Source organism: Ranitomeya imitator, chromosome 3, assembly GCF_032444005.1.
Source record: "Ranitomeya imitator isolate aRanImi1 chromosome 3, aRanImi1.pri, whole genome shotgun sequence".
In the NCBI taxonomy this organism is placed as follows: domain Eukaryota; kingdom Metazoa; phylum Chordata; class Amphibia; order Anura; family Dendrobatidae; genus Ranitomeya; species Ranitomeya imitator.
The window spans coordinates 753225120-753243433 of NC_091284.1; the positions used below are offsets into that span (position 1 = coordinate 753225120).

Consider the following 18314-nt stretch of genomic DNA (forward strand, 5'->3'; position numbering starts at 1 on the left):
AAAAAACCCTGCTTAAAATGACTGCTGACGTTGATGTAGAAGCATATCTCACCGTATTCGAACGTATTGCAGAACGTGAGCATTTACCGGTGGACACGTGGGCTGAAGTGGTTGCGCCATTTCTGAGTGGAGATCCACAAATATGAAAATTTGGGTCTCTCATAAGTGTTCTTATTTGAGGTCCATCAAATATTCTAGCCTTTTTCTTCTCTTCACTAAGACCAGGCAAGGTTGAACATATATAGTTAAAGCATTCTCCACTGTGATTGAGAGCTTTGACGAACTGCTTCATCGATCCAAGTTTTATGTGTAAGGGAGGAAAGACAATGTCCTTCTTATAGAGGATCATGGATGACATTCTTATCGCCAGATGCCAAACTCTGTCGCTGAGGCCATTCAGACTTCACCCAATGCTCTGCTGTAGCTCCATTCAGTTTTCACCCAATGCTCTGCTGTAGCTCTACTGTCCCAGTAGGAAAGAAAACAAGGGTGTTATCATAACAAATGGGAATTATGCATGTTCAAAGAAAACAAAGATATTCTCACATTTATTGGGAGACTAAATGAAAACTAAATTTACCTCAGTGAACCGTATAAACCGGCACTTTTCATACACTACTTATATTTATCATGGAATTCATGAAAATGGGCAATACCTGGAGCGCAAAAACGTGATGTGATAGAGAAATTATAAGATCAGATTTGAATTCAGCACCCTCAAATTAGGTAACACTGTTCTTAAAGTCCATGCCAGAAAATTGTTTTTTTTTTTTGTAGACCAGTGTAATATATTCATAATATATTGTCAGAAATTTAGGAAATGGTCAGTACTCACTCAGTGGAATGAATCTGCGCTGGCAGCTTTGTTCAGAAAGGGTCTCTCTGAGGCTCTTAAGGATGTCATGGTGGGATTTCCTATGCCTGCTTGTTTGAATGAGTCTTTGTCTTTGGCCATTCAGATCGGTCGACGCTTGCGCGAGCGTAAATCTGTGCACCATTTGGCGGTACTGCCTGAGGTTAAACCTGAGCCTGTGCAGTGCGATAGGACTATGACTAGAGTTGAACGGCAGGAATACAGACGTCTGAATGGTCTGTGATTCTACTGTGGTGATTCCACTCATGCTATTTCTGATTGTCCTAAGCGCACTAAGCGGTCCGCTAGGTCTGCCGTCATTGGTACTGTACAGTCCAAATTCCTTCTGTCCATTACCTTGATATGCTCTTTGTCGTCGTTTTCTGTCATGGCGTTTGTGGATTCGGGCGCTGCCCTGAATCTGATGGATTTGGATTATGTTAAACGTTGTGGGTTTTTCTTGGAGCCTTTGCGGTGTCCTATTCCATTGAGAGGAATTGATGCTACACCTTTGGCCAAGAATAAACCTCAATACTGGGCCCAGCTGACCATGTGCATGGCTCCTGCACATCAGGAAGTTATTCGCTTTCTGGTGTTGCATAATCTGCATGATGTGGTCGTGTTGGGGTTGCCATGGCTACAAACCCATAATCCAGTATTGGATTGGAATTCCATGTCGGTATCCAGCTGGGGTTGTCAGGGGGTACATGGTGATGTTCCATTTTTGTCGATTTCGTCATCCACCCCTTCTGAGGTCCCAGAGTTCTTGTCTGATTATCAGGATGTATTTGAAGAGCCCAAGTCCGATGCTCTACCTCCGCATAGGGATTGTGATTGTGCTATCAATTTGATTCCTGGTAGTAAATTCCCTAAAGGTCGATTATTTAATTTATCCGTGCCCGAACACGCCGCTATGCGCAGTTATGTGAAGGAATCCCTGGAGAAGGGACATATTCGCATATAAGGGACATATTCGCCCATCGTCATCACCACTGGGAGCAGGGTTCTTCTTTGTAGCCAAGAAGGATGGTTCGCTGAGACCGTGTATTGATTACCGCCTTCTTAATAAGATCACTGTTAAATTTCAGTATCCCTTGCCATTGTTATCTGACTTGTTTGCTCGGATTAAGGGGGCTAGTTGGTTCACTAAGATAGATCTTCGTGGTGCGTATAATCTGGTGAGAATCAGGCAAGGAGATGAATGGAAAACTGCATTCAATACGCCCGAGGGTCATTTTGAGTATCTAGTGATGCCGTTCGGACTTGCCAATGCTCCATCTGTGTTTCAGTCTTTTATGCATGACATCTTCCGTGAGTATCTGGATAAATTCCTGATTGTTTACTTGGATGACATTTTGATCTTCTCAGATGATTGGGAGTCTCATGTGAAGCAGGTCAGAATGGTTTTTCAGGTCCTGCGTGCTAACTCTTTGTTTGTGAAGGGATCAAAGTGTCTCTTCGGTGTGCAGAAAGTTTCATTTTTGGGGTTCATCTTTACCCCTTCTACTATCGAGATGGATCCAGTTAAGGTCCAAGCCATCCAGGATTGGATTCAGCCGACATCTCTGAAAAGTCTGCAAAAGTTCCTGGGCTTTGCTAATTTTTATCGTCGCTTCATCTGTAATTTTTCTAGCATTGCCAAACCATTGACCGATTTGACCAAGAAGGGTGCTGATTTGGTTAATTGGTCTTCTGCTGCTGTGGAAGCTTTTCAGGAGTTGAAGCGTCGTTTTTGTTCTGCCCCTGTGTTGTGTCAGCCAGATGTTTCTCTTCCGTTCCAGGTCGAGGTTGATGCTTCTGAGATTGGAGCAGGGGCGGTTTTGTCACAGAGAGGTTCTGATTGCTCAGTGATGAAACCATGTGCTTTCTTTTCCAGGAAGTTTTCGCCCGCTGAGCGTAATTATGATGTGGGCAATCGAGAGTTGCTGGCCATGAAGTGGGCATTCGAGGAGTGGCGTCATTGGCTTGAAGGAGCTAAGCATCGCGTGGTGGTATTGACTGATCATAAGAACTTGACTTATCTCGAGTCTGCCAAGCGCTTGAATCCTAGACAGGCCCGTTGGTCGTTATTTTTTGCCCGCTTCGACTTTGTGATTTCGTACCTTCCGGGCTCTAAAAATGTGAAGGCGGATGCTCTGTCTAGGAGTTTTGTGCCCGACTCTCCGGGTTTATCTGAGCCAGCGGGTATCCTCAAGGAAGGAGTCATTGTGTCTGGCATCTCCCCTGATTTGCGGCGGGTGCTGCAAAAATTTCAGGCGAATAAACCTGATCGTTGTCCAGCAGAGAAACTGTTCGTCCCTGATAGGTGGACTAATAAACTTATCTCTGAACTTCATTGTTCGGTGTTGGCTGGTCATCCTGGAATCTTTGGTACCAGAGAGTTAGTGGCTAGATCCTTCTGGTGGCCATCTCTGTCACGGGATGTACGTACTTTTGTGCAGTCCTGTGGGATTTGTGCTAGGGCTAAGCCCTGCTGTTCTCGTGCCAGTGGGTTGCTTTTGCCCTTGCCGGTCCCAAAGAGGCCTTGGACACATATTTCGATGGATTTCATTTCTGACCTTTCCGTTTCTCAAAAGATGTCAGTCATTTGGGTGGTCTGTGATCGCTTTTCTAAAATGGTCCATCTGGTGCCCTTGGCTAAATTGCCTTCCTCCTCTGATTTGGTACCTTTGTTCTTTCAGCATGTGGTTCGGTTGCATGGCATTCCTGAGAATATTGTTTCTGACAGAGGTTCCCAGTTTGTTTCAAGGTTTTGGCGAGCCTTTTGTGGTAGGATGGGCATTGACCTATCCTTTTCCTCGGCTTTCCATCCTCAGACTAATGGCCAGACCGAACGAACCAATCAGACCTTGGAAACATATCTGAGATGTTTTGTTTCTGCAGACCAGGATGATTGGGTGTCCTTTTTGCCGTTGGCTGAGTTCGCCCTTAATAATCGGGCCAGCTCGGCTACCTTGGTTTCTCCATTTTTTTGCAATTCTGGGTTCCATCCTCGTTTCTCTTCAGGACAGGTTGAGTCTTCGGACTGTCCTGGTGTGGATTCTGTGGTGGATAGGTTGCAGCAGATCTGGACTCAGGTAGTGGACAATTTGATCTTGTCCCAGGAGAAAGCTCAACTTTTCGCTAATCGCAGACGCCGTGTGGGTCCCCGACTTCGTGTTGGGGATCTGGTTTGGTTATCTTCTCGTCATATTCCTATGAAGGTTTCCTCTCCTAAATTTAAACCTCGTTTTATTGGTCCGTATAGGATTTCTGAGGTTCTCAATCCTGTGTCTTTTCGTTTGACCCTCCCAGACTCCTTTTCCATACATAATGTATTCCATAGGTCGTTGTTGCGGAGATACGTGGCACCTATGGTTCCATCTGTTGAGCCTCCTGCCCCGGTTTTGGTGGAGGGGGAATTGGAGTATATTGTGGAGAAGATTTTGGATTCTCGTGTTTCTAGACGGAAACTCCAGTATCTGGTTAAATGGAAGGGTTATGCTCAGGAAGATAATTCCTGGGTTTTTGCCTCTGATGTTCATGCTTCCGATCTTGTTCGTGCCTTTCATGCGGCTCATCCTGGTCGGCCTGGGGGCTCTGGTGAGGGTTCGGTGACCCCTCCTCAAGGGGGGGGTACTGTTGTGAATTCTGTGGCTGAATTCACTCCTGTGGTCACAAGTGGTACTGCAGCTTCTGAGCTTCCTCCCTCAGGTGTTCTGGTGAGCTCGTTAACTGCTTCATTACTTAACTCCGCCTGATGCTGCTATCCTTGCTCCTTGTCAATGTTTCAGTGTTGGATCTGAGCTTCTCCTGATTGTTCCTGTGACCTGCTGCTCTGTATAGCTAAGTGCTTTTGGCTTTTTGTTGCTTTTTTTTCTGTCCAGCTTGTCTTTTGTTTTGCTGGAAGCTCTGAGACGCAAAGGGTGTACCGCCGTGCCGTTAGTTCGGCACGGTGGGTTTTTTTTTGCCCCCTTTGCGTGGTTTTGCTTTAGGGTTTTTTGTAGACTGCAAAGTTCGCTTTACTGTCCTCGCTCTGTCCTAGAATATCGGGCCCCACTTTGCTGAATCTATTTCATCCCTACGTTTTGTCTTTTCATCTTACTCACAGTCATTATATGTGGGGGGCTGCCTTTTCCTTTGGGGAATTTCTCTGGGGCAAGTCAGGCCTATTTTTCTATCTTCAGGCTAGCTAGTTTCTTAGGCTGTGCCGAGTTGCCTAGGTAGTTGTTAGGCGCAATCCACAGCCGCTTTTAGTTGTGTTTAGGATAGGATCAGGTGTGCAGTCTACAGAGTTTCCACGTCTCAGAGCTCGTTCTTGTATTTTTGGGTATTTGTCAGATCACTGTGTGCGCTCTGATCGCTAAGCACACTGTGTTTCTGGATTGCCTTCATAACACCTGTCATTAGCAAACATAACACATAGCATATAACACAGCCACGTAGTTTATAACAGCCCATGTAGCATATAACAGCTCACGTAGTATATAACAGCCCACACACAGAATATAACACAGGCCACGCAGTGTATAACACAGGCCCACGTAGTATATAGCACAGCCACGTAGTATATTGCACAGCCCACGTAGTACATTGCACAGCCCACATAATATATTACACAGCCCATAAAGTACATTGCACAGCCCACGTAGTACATTGCACAGCCCACTTAGTACATTGCACAGCCCACGTAGTATATTGCACAGCCCACGCAGTATATTGCACAGCCCACGCAGTATATTGCACAGCCCTCGTAATATACTGCACAGCCCATGTAGTATACTGCACAGCCCACATAGTATATTGCACAGCCCACGCAGTATATTGCACAGCCCACGCAGTACATTGCACAGCCCACGCAGTACATTGCACAGCCCACGCAGTACATTGCACAGCCCACGCAGTACATTGCACAGCCCACGCAGTACATTGCACAGCCCACGCAGTACATTGCACAGCCCACGCAGTACATTGCACAGCCCACGCAGTACATTGCACAGCCCACGCAGTACATTGCACAGCCCACGCAGTACATTGCACAGCCCACGCAGTACATTGCACAGCCCACGCAGTACATTGCACAGCCCACGCAGTACATTGCACAGCCCACGCAGTACATTGCACAGCCCACGCAGTACATTGCACAGCCCACGCAGTACATTGCACAGCCCACGTAGTACATTGGACAGCCCACGTAGTATATTGCACAGCCCACGTAGTATATAGCATTGTGGGCATCATATCCCTGTTAAAAAAAATAATTAAAATAAAAAATAGTTATATACTCACCTTCCGTTGGCCCCCGCTTCGCACCGATGCTCCTCGCGCGCTCCGGTCTCAAGAGTGCATTGCGGTCTCACGAGACCGTACGTCATCATCTCACAAGATCGCAATGCATGGAGCGGATACCATCCCAGGGTTGGTATGAGCGCGGGACCTGTGATGACGTCGCAGTCACATGACCGTGACGTCATGCATGTCCTTCTCGCATAGCATCCTTGGCACCGGAACCTGCCGCTTGCACTGCCGAGGACAGCAGGCCACGTCGGAGGGTGAGAATAACTTTTTTTTTATTATTATTATTATTTGTAACATTAGATCTTTTTACTATTGATGCTGCATACGCAGCATCAATAGTAAAAAGTTGGTCACACAGGGTTAATAGCTGCGTCACCGGAGTGCGTTACACCGCTCCGGTAACGCTAGCATTAACCCTGTGTGAGGGCTGACTGGAGGGGAGTATGGAGCGGGCACTGACTGCGGAAAGGAAAGAGCGGCCATTTTGCCGCCGGACTGTGCCCGTCGCTGATTGGTCGTGGCAATGGTCGTGGGCGTTTTGCCACAACCAATCAGCGACTTGGATTTCCATGACAGACAGAGGCCAAGACCAATGAATATTCGTGACACACAGAAAGACAAGAAACACCAAATAATATCCCAGACTGAACCATGAAGGAACCAATAAGAGAAACCAAAACAAAAAGCCTTCACAAAAGGGGGGACCACCAAATGTATATAAAATACAAACTTTATTGAATATATATGTATAAAAGGAATAAAACAAGGCAGTAGTCACCAGTGCAGCAGCAAAGGTGGGACTCACTCGGGGGCAATTACAATGTTAGCAGCATACATAATAATATACAAACAAGGAATAAACACAAAAAAACAATAGTGATACTAACATCCTAATGGTTTAGTGCACTTCACTTGTACCCATATGATGTAAGATTGCTTATCAGCATTTTATCTACTTTACACATATTCTATATACGTGTTATTTGCACAGTTATTTGGTGTATACCTATTGTTAGTATCACTATTGTTTTTTTGTGTTTATTCCTTGTTTGTATATTATTATGTATGCTGCTAACATTGTAATTGCCCCCGAGTCAGTCCCACCTTTGCTGCTGCACTGGTGACTACTGCCTTGTTTTATTTCTTTCACACAGAAAGACAGACAGACGGAAGTGACCCTTAGACAATTATATAGTAGATCAAAAACACATGGGCCACTTGCACAATGAACAAGTCTGTAGGAACCTGTTCACACACCACCAAGAAACTTGAAGACACAAAGGAGCACAGTGAGGTCAAAAATACTCTGTTGTAAAAAAAATCACAGTAATAATCAAGTGCTAGTCAAAACATGGAAAAAAACATGGTATTTAGTTGATACGTTTTTTTGCAAAAAAATGTATGCCCAGCTGCTAAACCAATCGTGAAGGTATACCCATATAGAGCAGTCCTACCTAATGTATATAATCCCTATCTGATGTATTTAAAAACCTGATCATCTGTATAGTACCTGTATAAGCAGGGTTCAGAGAGGGAATTTTCATGTGGACATCCTGGATGGAACAGCTTTGATGACCCATAAGGTGTGGTGGACTCCCTAGTCTTGTAGAAACAAGAGAACAATTACAGAACCGGAAACACATGGGCCACTTGCACAATGAACAAGTCTGTAGGAACCTGTTCACACACCACCAAGAAACTTAGAAACACATGGGCCACTTGCACAATGAACAGGTCATTTGCATCGATGTAATGACAGCCATCTCCCCAGTGCCTTTACCTGACATGCATTCCCATGTCATCAATGACAGTGGAAATTTGCATGTTCTCTTCAGGCAGTCATCTTTATAAATCTCATTGGAACAGCACCAAACCAAAGTTCCAGCATCATCACCTTGCGCAATGCAGATTCGCGATTCATCACTGAATATGACTGTCATCCAGAGTCCACGATTGCTTTTCCTTAGCCCATTGTAACCTTGTTTTTTTCTGTTTAGGTGTTAATGATGGTTTTCGTTTAGCTTTTCTGTATGTAAATCCCATTTCCTTTAGGCGGTTTCTCACAGTTCGGTGACAGACGTTGACTCCAGTTTCCTCCCATTCGTTCCTCATTTGTTTTGTTGTGCATTTCCTGTTTTGGAAACATTGCTTTAAGTTTCTGGTCTTGACGCTTTGATGTCTTCCTTGGTCTACCAGTATGTTTGCCTTTAACAACCTTTCCATGTTGTTTGCATTTGGTCCAGATTTTAGACACAGCTGACTGTGAACAACCAACATCTTTTGCAACTTTGCGTGATGATTTTCCCTCTTTTAAGAGTTTGATAATCCTCTCCTTTGTTTCAATTGACATCTCTCATGTTGGAGCCATGATTCATGTCAGTCCACTTGGTGCAACAGCTCTCCAAGGTGTGATCACTCCAGATACAGAATAACCAGCAGATCTAATTTGATATATATCAACTGTATATCAGCTGTTTTGTACAGCTGACATGTGCACATAATAGGCGCGGGCAGAATCGCGATCTGCCCTCACCTATTAACTAGTTAAATACCGCTGTCAAACGCAGACAGCGGCATTTAACTTCCGCATCCGGTCGGGCGGCCGGAAATGACGGCATCGCCGACCCCCATCACATGATCGGAGGTCGGCGATGCTTCTCCATTGTAACCATAGAGGTCCTTGAGACCTCTATAGTTACTGATCGCCGGTAGCTGTGAGCGCCACCCTGTGGTCGGCGCTCATAGCACACCTTATTTTCTGCTACATAGCAGCGAACAGCAGATCGCTGCTATGTAGCAGAGGCGATCGTGCTGTGCCTGCTTTTAGCCTCCCATGGAGGCTACTGAAGCATGGCCAAAGTAAAAAAAAATGTGAAAAAAATAAAAAAAATATAAACGTTTAAATCACCCCCCTTTCGCCCCAATCAAAATAAATCAATTAAAAAAAATCAAATCTACACATATTTGGTATCGCCACGCTCAGAATCGCCCGATCTATCAATTAAAAAAAGCATTAACCTGATCGCTAAACGGCGTAGCGAGAAAAAAATTTGAAACGCCAGAATTACGTTTTTGGGTCGCCGCGACATTGCATTAATATGCAATAACGGGCAATCAAAAGAACGTATCTGCACCAAAATGCTATAATTTAAAACGTCATCTCGGCACGCAAAAAATAAGCCCTCAACCGACCCCAGATCATGAAAAATGGAGACGCTACGAGTATCGGAAAATGGCGCAATTTTTTTTTTTATTTTTTAGCAAAGTTTGGAATTTATTTTCACCACTTAGGTAAAAAATAACCTAGTCATGTTAGGTGTCTATGAACTCGTACTGACCTGGAGAATCATAATATCAGGTCAGTTTTAGTGAACCTAGCAAAAAAGCCAAACAAAAAACAAGTGTGGGACTGCACTTTTTTTGCAAGTTCACCGCACTTGGAATTTTTTTCCCGTTTTCTAGTACACGACATGCTAAAACCAATGATGTCGTTCAAAAGTACAACTCGTCCCGCAAAAAATAAGCCCTCACATGGCCAAAATGACGGAAAAAAAAAAGTTAAGGCTCTGGGAAGGAGGGGAGTGAAAAACGAACACGGAAAAACGAAAAATCCCAAGGTCATGAAGGGGTTAAATGAGAAGGTGTGTCCAAACTTTTGGTCTGTACTGTATATAATGTTCATCTGTTTTATCTTCTGCAATGGCTGTGGGAATTAAGACATCATCAAAAAACTTGATTTAAAAATTATATTGGCGGGCCTCTGAAAAATGACTCCATTTTCTTGTGACTGGCTGTCTCCCTTCTGTGTAACTTACCGTCCACTACCTGTTGCCAAATGCATTATGTCTGCAGAAAAGACACTGAAATGGGTTACAGGAACTACACGGCTGCAAATGTATGGAGTCTGCTCGGGAACAACACCTGCTTCTTAGGCCGGCTTCACACTTGCGAGTTTTACGGACGTAAGAGCGCAGAAACTACGTCCGTAAAACTCGCAAAACATACGGCACAATTATTCTCTATGCCCCTACTCCTATCTGCCATATTAAACTGATCAGTATTATGGACAACCAGCAGAGGGCGCCCTCTTATGATCTCGAGCCAGGGAGCTTTCTAGGAAAGTTCCCACGATCTAGGAACAGCCAGCAGAGGGCGCCTCACCGCAAATGCAGGTAAATATAGGTCATTGACCTACTTTACCTACATTCTCCGGGGTTTTGCAGACATGAGCAATGTTGCATTAGCAAAGCTCGTGGCTGCAAAATATTTTAACCCCTTCAGATGGATTTACATCGTTGGACTTTACAGATCTGCGGAAGGTAAGGATATTGTTGGTTTATTATGTTTTTTTTGTTACAGAACGAGGGTCTTCAGTGATTGGATTGGGCGTTCAATAAAATATTAAAACAACCTTTGTTTTTATTTCATTAAAATAATGTTTAATATTGTGTTTGTGTATTTTTTTAACCCTTTACTAGTATTGGATTAATAATGCATAGGTGTCATAATTGACGCCTCTCCATTATTAATCTGGCTTAATGTCACCTTACAATAGCAAGGTGGCATTAACCCTTCATTACCCCATATCCCACCGCTACACGGGAATGGGAAGAGAGTGGCCAAGTGCCAGAATAGGCGCATCTTCCAGATGTGCCTTTTCTGGGGTGGCTGGGGGCAGATGTTTTTAGCCAGGGGGGGGCAATGACCATGGACCCTCTCCAGGCTAGTAATATCTGCCCTCAGTCACTGGCTTTACTACTCTGACTGAGAAAATTGTGCGGGAGCCCACGTCATTTTTTTCCGCCATTTAACCCCTTAATTTACTAGCTAGAACGGCCAAATTTTGCATAGACACACTACTAACATTAGTAGTGTGGAATATGCAAAAAAAAATGGTGATATGAGATGGTTTACTGTATGTAAACCAGGTCTCATATCATGTAGGGTATAGGAAGGAGAAAGCAAAAGCCGGTAATTGAATTACCGGCTTTCTGCTATATCGCGCTGGATGAAATATTAATATATATACATATGTGTCTACTGACATATATATATATAGACAGTATATATATATATATTTTTTTTTTAACACATGGATCCCTTGTATATCCGCATGTCGGTTTTGCAAGCCTGCGATAAAAACACGCGGTACGGATGACATACGGATTACATACGGAGGATGCCATGCGCAAAAAACGCTGAAACACCCTGCCTACGGAGGAGCTACGGACCACTATTTTCGGGACTTTTCAGCGTATTACGGCCGTAATATACGGACTGTATTTTCATACGCTGAGTGTGAAGCCGGCCTTACACTGCATTTTACAGCCAACAGCCCCCTCTGACGGCAGCGACCAGAGCTAGCTCCAATCACTACAATATCTGACAGCGGTATTTAAATGGCTCCAATGTGAGCACATGATCACATCAGTGGGTTAGTATAGCAACCAGAGGCCTACTGAAGGCCCTCGTCACCACCATCTTGGTATTTCACCATCATCTTTGTTGCTGGGCTTCATAGGAGAATGTAATTTTTGCTATGTACTAGGACAGCATTCCACAACTTTCTTACCCTGAGAGGCACATTCAGCTCTGAGAGACAATCGCAAGCCACATCCAGAGCCTCTCCGAGTAGTGACATCGAGATCTTGGTCCCCCACTACCAAATGAAATAAGCTAATTTAAAGAAATATTAATCTCTTTACACACCAAGCCTGTTTACACCATCATGACCAGGCCAAGTTTTACAATTCTGACCAGTGTCACTTTATGAGGTAATAACTCTGGAATGCTTCAACGTTTCCCACTGATTCTGTGACTGTTTTCTCGTGACATTTTGTACTTCATGATTGTGTTAAAATTTGTTTGATATGACTTGCATTCATTTCTGACAAAATCGGAAATTTTGGAAAAATTTTGAACATTTTGCTTTTTTTTTACCCTTAAATCAGAGACTTATATCACACAAAATAATAAATACAAGAATATAGGGGAAGATAAAAGGGGAGACAAGGGGCGCAAAGTCTAAGTGTAGGTGTATGTTTACATCCGCCGCAACAGATTATGGTTTTTGCACTCACCCTTTGGATGTCTTGTATATTCACTCAAATGATCCATGTGGTGGATCAACTCTTTGTAATTGTCTGGTCTGCAGCACGATTGCGGGAACTATGCCAGCCTTGGTGCAAGGTCTGCATGTGAATGTGAATGTGAATGATATTTACTAATATCAGATTTTCTTTTTTGGCGCTTCTGGAGGACAAGGATGGTTAAAGATGAGATATTTTACTCGATGTCGAATTTGTTAGGATACTTTTTGACTAAGTTTGCTGCAATCATTAGCAGGCGCCATGTCGCATTTTGACAAGCCTTAATGTGCCTGAACAGTGGAAACCCCCCACAAGTGACTCCATTTTGGAAACTAGACCCCTCAAGGAACCTATATAAATATGTGGCAAACACCTTGAACTCCCAGGTGCTTTACTAAAGTTTATAATGTAAACCTGTGAACATTAAAAAATCATATTTTTCCCACAAAAATTTATTTTAGCCCCAATTTTTTTTTTCACAAAGGTAACATGAAAAATGCACTACACTGGCGTTGTGCAATTTCGCCTGAGTACGCTGATACCCTATATCTGGGGGAAAGATACTGTTTGGGCGCACCACAGGGCTCAGAAATGAAGGAGCGCTATCTGACTTTTTGAATGCAAAATTTGCTGGAATAATTAGTGGACACGATGTCGCGTTTGAAGAGCCCCTGATGTGCCCAAACAGTAGAGACTCCGCACAAGTGACCCCATTTTGGAAACTAGACCCCTCAAGACATGTTTATAGATGTGTGTTAAGCAACTTGAACCCCAAAGTGTTTCACAGAAGCTTATAACATAGAACTGTGAAAATTAAAAAAAAAATCACATTTTCCCACAAAACTATTCTTTCAGACCCCAATTTTTTTATTTTCACAAGGGTAACAGGGAAAAAGAGAATCCAATATTTGAAATTTCTCATGAGGACGCAGATACTCTATATGTGGGGAAGACTACTGTTTGGGCGCTCAGCAAGGCTCAGAAAGTCAGGAGTTACGTTTTCGAATGCAAACTTTGATGGAATGCTCTGCTGGTGCCATGTCGCATTTGGAGAGGCCGTGATGTACCTAAACAGTGGAAACCTCCCACAAGTGACCCCATTTTGGAAACCAGATCTCTCAAGGAATTTATCTAGACGTGTGGTGAGTACGTTAAACCCACTGATGCTGCACAGAATTTTACAACTTTGATCTGTAAAAATGAAAATAAAAGTTTTACCATAAAAATGTTTTTAACCCAAAATGTTTTCATTTTCACATGGATAGCAGGAGAAAATGGTCACAGATACCCCACATATGGTTGAAAACTACTTTTGATGCACAGTGCACAGCTCAAAAGGGAAGATATTGGAGTTCGGATTTTGCTGCTTTGAGGGTGCCAAAACAGCAGAACCCTCAATAAGTGACCCCATTTTGCAAACTATACCTCAATGAATTCATCTACGGGTGCAATGTTCATTTGACACCACAGGTGTGTCGCAGAATTTTATACCATTGGGCAGTAAAGAAAAACTAATTACATTTTTCCCACCAACATTTAGTTATAGCTCCAGATTTTACATTTTCACACTGAGAAATGGGTAAAAATGGCATCAAAATTTGACACACAATTTCTGCTGAATGTAGAAATACCCCATATGTGACTGTACATTACTGCTTATCCATATGGTGAGGCCAGGGAGGGGATTCGGCTCCTGGAGCGCAGATTGTCCAAGAATAGTTTGCGGACTCCATAAACAGAATACTCCCCTTAAGTGACCCCATTTTTTAAATTATACCCCTGAGTGAATTTATCTACAGGTGTAGTGATGATTTTGACTCCATGGGTGTTTTCCAGAAACAAGCAGCAGTGGATGTGGCTGAGTGAAAATTACAAACTGCCATTATAGTGACCAGTACTTGCTTCTGGAGACATGCAACCGTAAATTATGCAGGCATCACTACAGAAATGCCAAAGGTGTGGGAGCTAATTGTGGTTTAGGCACACTGTGGGGCTCAGAAGAGAGGGGTTATTTGGATTTGGGAGCGCAGAATTCTCTGAATTTCTATTGGGGGCAAGAAGCCATTTCAATTTTCAGAGCCTTTGCATTATTCATAGCGTGAGATCTCCCTGATTTTTTGTTAACAGATGACGGACCTGAGTGGGGACTTGCTATTTTTGTGGATTGAGTTGAAGATTTTATTTGGAACATTTTACATAATGTTTGGGATTACATTTATCTTGCGCTCTACGTTGAGCACTTACTTTGGGTTTTCCATCTAATTCTCAGAGTGACATTATTCAGATGAGATCCCTGAGGGATCCATTCACTATAATGAGGCCGCAGAGTTCACTTAGACTCTGTGTGGCCTCTGTTCAGCATTGTCCTTTTTTTTCAGAAGTGCACAAAACTTTGGTGGACCACGCTTTTGTGCACACCTAAAAATACAGACACCACCGGATCATAGGCCAGATGGCTTCCACAGTTCCTCCAACTGGCTCTTTATAGAGAACTAGCTGAAGAGCCCGGCGTTGCCTGGGCATAATAAATATCTGTGGTTAGTTATAGCACGTCACTTCTCTTATTTTCCCATCACGCCTCTCATTTTCCCAATCACATCTTTAATTTTCCCCCTCACATCTCTCATTTTCTCCCTCACACCTCTCATTTTCTCCCTCACTCCTCTCATTCCCCCCTAACACTTGTCATTTCGACCTCACATCTGTCATTTTCCGATCACTCCACTATTTTCCCTCACTCCTCTCATTTTGCACTCACACCTTTTCATTTTCACCTCACACCTCTCATTTTCACCTCAGTATATACATGTTTGTCATCTCCCTTATATATAGTATACACCTGTATGTCATCTCCCCTGTATATAGTATATACCTGCTGTGTGTCATATCCCCTGTATATAGTATATACCTGTATGTCATCTCCTATATATAGTATGTACCTGTATGTCATCTCCTATATATAGTATATACCTGTATGTCATCTCCTCCTATATATAGTATATACATGTATGTAATCTCCTTATATATATATATAGTATATACCTGTATGTCATCTCCTCCTGTATATAGTATATACCTGTGTGTCATCTCCCCTGTATATAGTATATACCTGTATGTCATCTCCCCTGTATATAGTATATACCTGCTGTGTGTCATCTCCCCTGTATATAGTATATACCTGTATGTCATCTCCTCCTATATATAGTATATACCTGTATGTCATCTCCTCCTATATATAGTATATACCTGTATGTCATCTCCTCCTATATATAGTATATACCTGTATGTCATCTCCTTCTATATATAGTATATACCTGTATGTCATCTCCTCCTGTATATAGTATATACCTGCGTTTCATCTCCCCTGTATATAGTATATATCTGTGTGTCATCTCCTCCTGTATATAGTATATACCTGTATGTCATCTTCTATATATAGCATATACCTGTATGTCATCTCCTCCTGTATATAGTATATACCTGTAGGTAATCTGCTCCTGTATATAGTATATACCTGTGTGTCATCTCCTCCTGTATATAGTATGTACCTGTATGTCATCTCCTCCTTTATATAGTATATACCTGTGTGTCATCTCTCCTGTATATAGTATATATCTGTGTGTCATCTCCCCTGTATATAGTATATACCTGTGTGATCTCCTGTATTAGACCTCGTTAACACGTTATTTGCTCAGTATTTTTACCTCAGTATTTGTAAGATAAATTGGCAGCCTGATAAATCCCTAGCCAACAGGAAGCCCTCCCCCTGGCAGTATATATTAGCTCACACATACACATAATAGACAGGTCATGTGACTGACAGCTGCCGTATTTCCTATATGGTACATTTGTTGCTCTTGTAGTTTGTCTGCTTATTAATCAGAATTTTATTTTTGAAGGCTAATACCAGACTTGTGTGTGTTTTAGGGCGAGTTTCGTTTGTCAAGTTGTGTGTGTTGAGTTGTGTGTACGACATGCATGTAGAGACTTTTGTGAGATGAGTTTTGTGTGGCAACATGCGTGTAGCAACTTTTTGTGTCGAGTTGCATGTGACAGGTTAGTGTAGCAAGTTGTGTGCAGCAAGTTTTGCGCATGGCGAGTTTTGCGCGTGGTGAGTTTTATGTCTGGTGCCTTTTGAGTATGTGCAAGTTTTGTGTGAGGCAACTTTTGCATGTGTTGCAAATTTTGTGCATATGGCAATTTTTCCGCATGTGCAAGTTTTGCGTGTGGCGAGTTTTCCATGAGGTGAGTTTTGCACTTGTGGCGAGTTTTGCGTGAGCCTATTTTTTGCATGTGGCGAGTTTTGCGCGTGGTGAGTTTTGAGCGGCGACTTTTGTGTTTCGACTTTTATGTGGCGAGGTTGGTGTATGTGTGGTGAAATGTGTGCTGAGGGTGGTATATGTGTTCAAGCACGTGGTATTGTGTGGCGCATTTTGTGTGTGTGTTCATATCCCCGTGTGGTGAGTATCCCATGTCGGGGTCCTACCTTAGCAACTGTACGGTATATACTCTTTGGCGCCATCGCTCTCATTCTTTAAGTCCCCCTTGTTCACATCTGGCAGCTGTCAATTTGCCTCCAACACTTTTCCTTTCACTTTTCCCCATTATGTAGATAGGGGAAAAATAGTTTGGTGAATTGGAAAGCGCGGAGTTAAAATTTCACCTCACAACATAGCCTATGACGCTCTCAGGATCCAGACGTGTGACTGTGCAAAATTTTGTTTCTGTAGCTGTGACGCCTCCAACACTTTTCCTTTCACTTTTTTCCCCATTATGTAGATAGGGGCAAAATTGTTTGGTGAATTGGAAAGCGCGGGGTTAAAATTTCACCTCACAACGTACCCTATGACGCTCTCAGGGTCCAGACGTGTGGCTGTGCAAAATTTTGTTTCTGTAGCTGCGACGCCTCCAACACTTTTCCTTTCACTTTTTTCCCCATTATGTAGTGTAGCGATTTCACTCACTCAGCTGCGAAGGCTGACACTCAGGAGACGTGTTCCTTTAAAGTTCACTGGGTTTATTGCTTCATAAACCATGAGGCAAAACAACAGAAAGCAAAATAGCCTTTGGTTCAGGCAAAGGAAAACAAGTGTCCAGTTCATCCGGCTCAGTCCTGAAGCCGAACACACTCAGGAGGGTTTCACCTCCACACATATCTGCTGTGTAAAGGATTAGCCAGTCTTATATAGGACTAACCACACCCAGTAATCTATCACATGATTAGCCATGTGGTCTGACATCACCACAGGTCCTGAAACACAAACATATGGTTATATAAAACAACGCAATATTCCGGGCTACATTACAGCAACAAGGCACTTATGTGGCACATACCTCCCATCGACTACACACCCTTTAGCCATGCTACATACCTCCCCCCTCTGCCTAAAGCCGTGGGGCTTGGCACTTTCTCCCACTAAACAAGGGATTCTTGATAGGGCATCCGCATTACCGTGTAGCTTTCCGGCCCGATGTTCCACATGGAAACTGAAGTCCTGCAGGGATAAGAACCAACGGGTGACCCTAGCATTTCTACCCTTCGTTTCCCTCATCCACCTAAGTGGGGCATGGTCGGATATCAGTCTAAATTTACGTCCCAGCAGATAGTACCGTAATGTGTCCACTGCCCATTTTATGGCCAAGCACTCCTTCTCAACGACTGAGTAGTTCTTTTCAGATGAGGACAGCTTCCTACTCAGATAGAGAACAGGATGCTCCTCCCCATGTAGTTCTTGGGAAAGGACTGCTCCCACCCCAACATCTGAGGCATCTGTCTGAAGAATAAACTCTTTCTTGAAGTTTGGGGCCATCAGAACGGGTTGCTTACACAAAGCGTTTTTCATTTCTTGGAAGGCTGACTCTGTTTCTTCGGACCACTTAACCATTACTGGTTTTGTCCCTTTTAGCAGGTCAGTCAGAGGCGCAGCCATCGTGGCGAAGTTTGGGATGAACCTCCTGTAATATCCCACGATTCCCAGGAAGGCTTTAACTTGCTTCTTGGAAACTGGTTTTGGCCACGTTTGAATTGCCTCCACTTTACTGATTTGGGGTTTTATTTCTCCGTGACCCACTATGTATCCAAGGTACTTAGCTTC

The 18314-nt window shown here is 43.3% G+C and overlaps 1 long non-coding RNA gene across 1 annotated transcript in view; it reads right to left on the reverse strand.

Moving 5' to 3' along the window:
* Positions 1-18314, reverse strand: part of LOC138671077 (uncharacterized) — a 58458-nt gene that overhangs the window by 27852 nt on the left and 12292 nt on the right. The window lies entirely within an intron of this gene.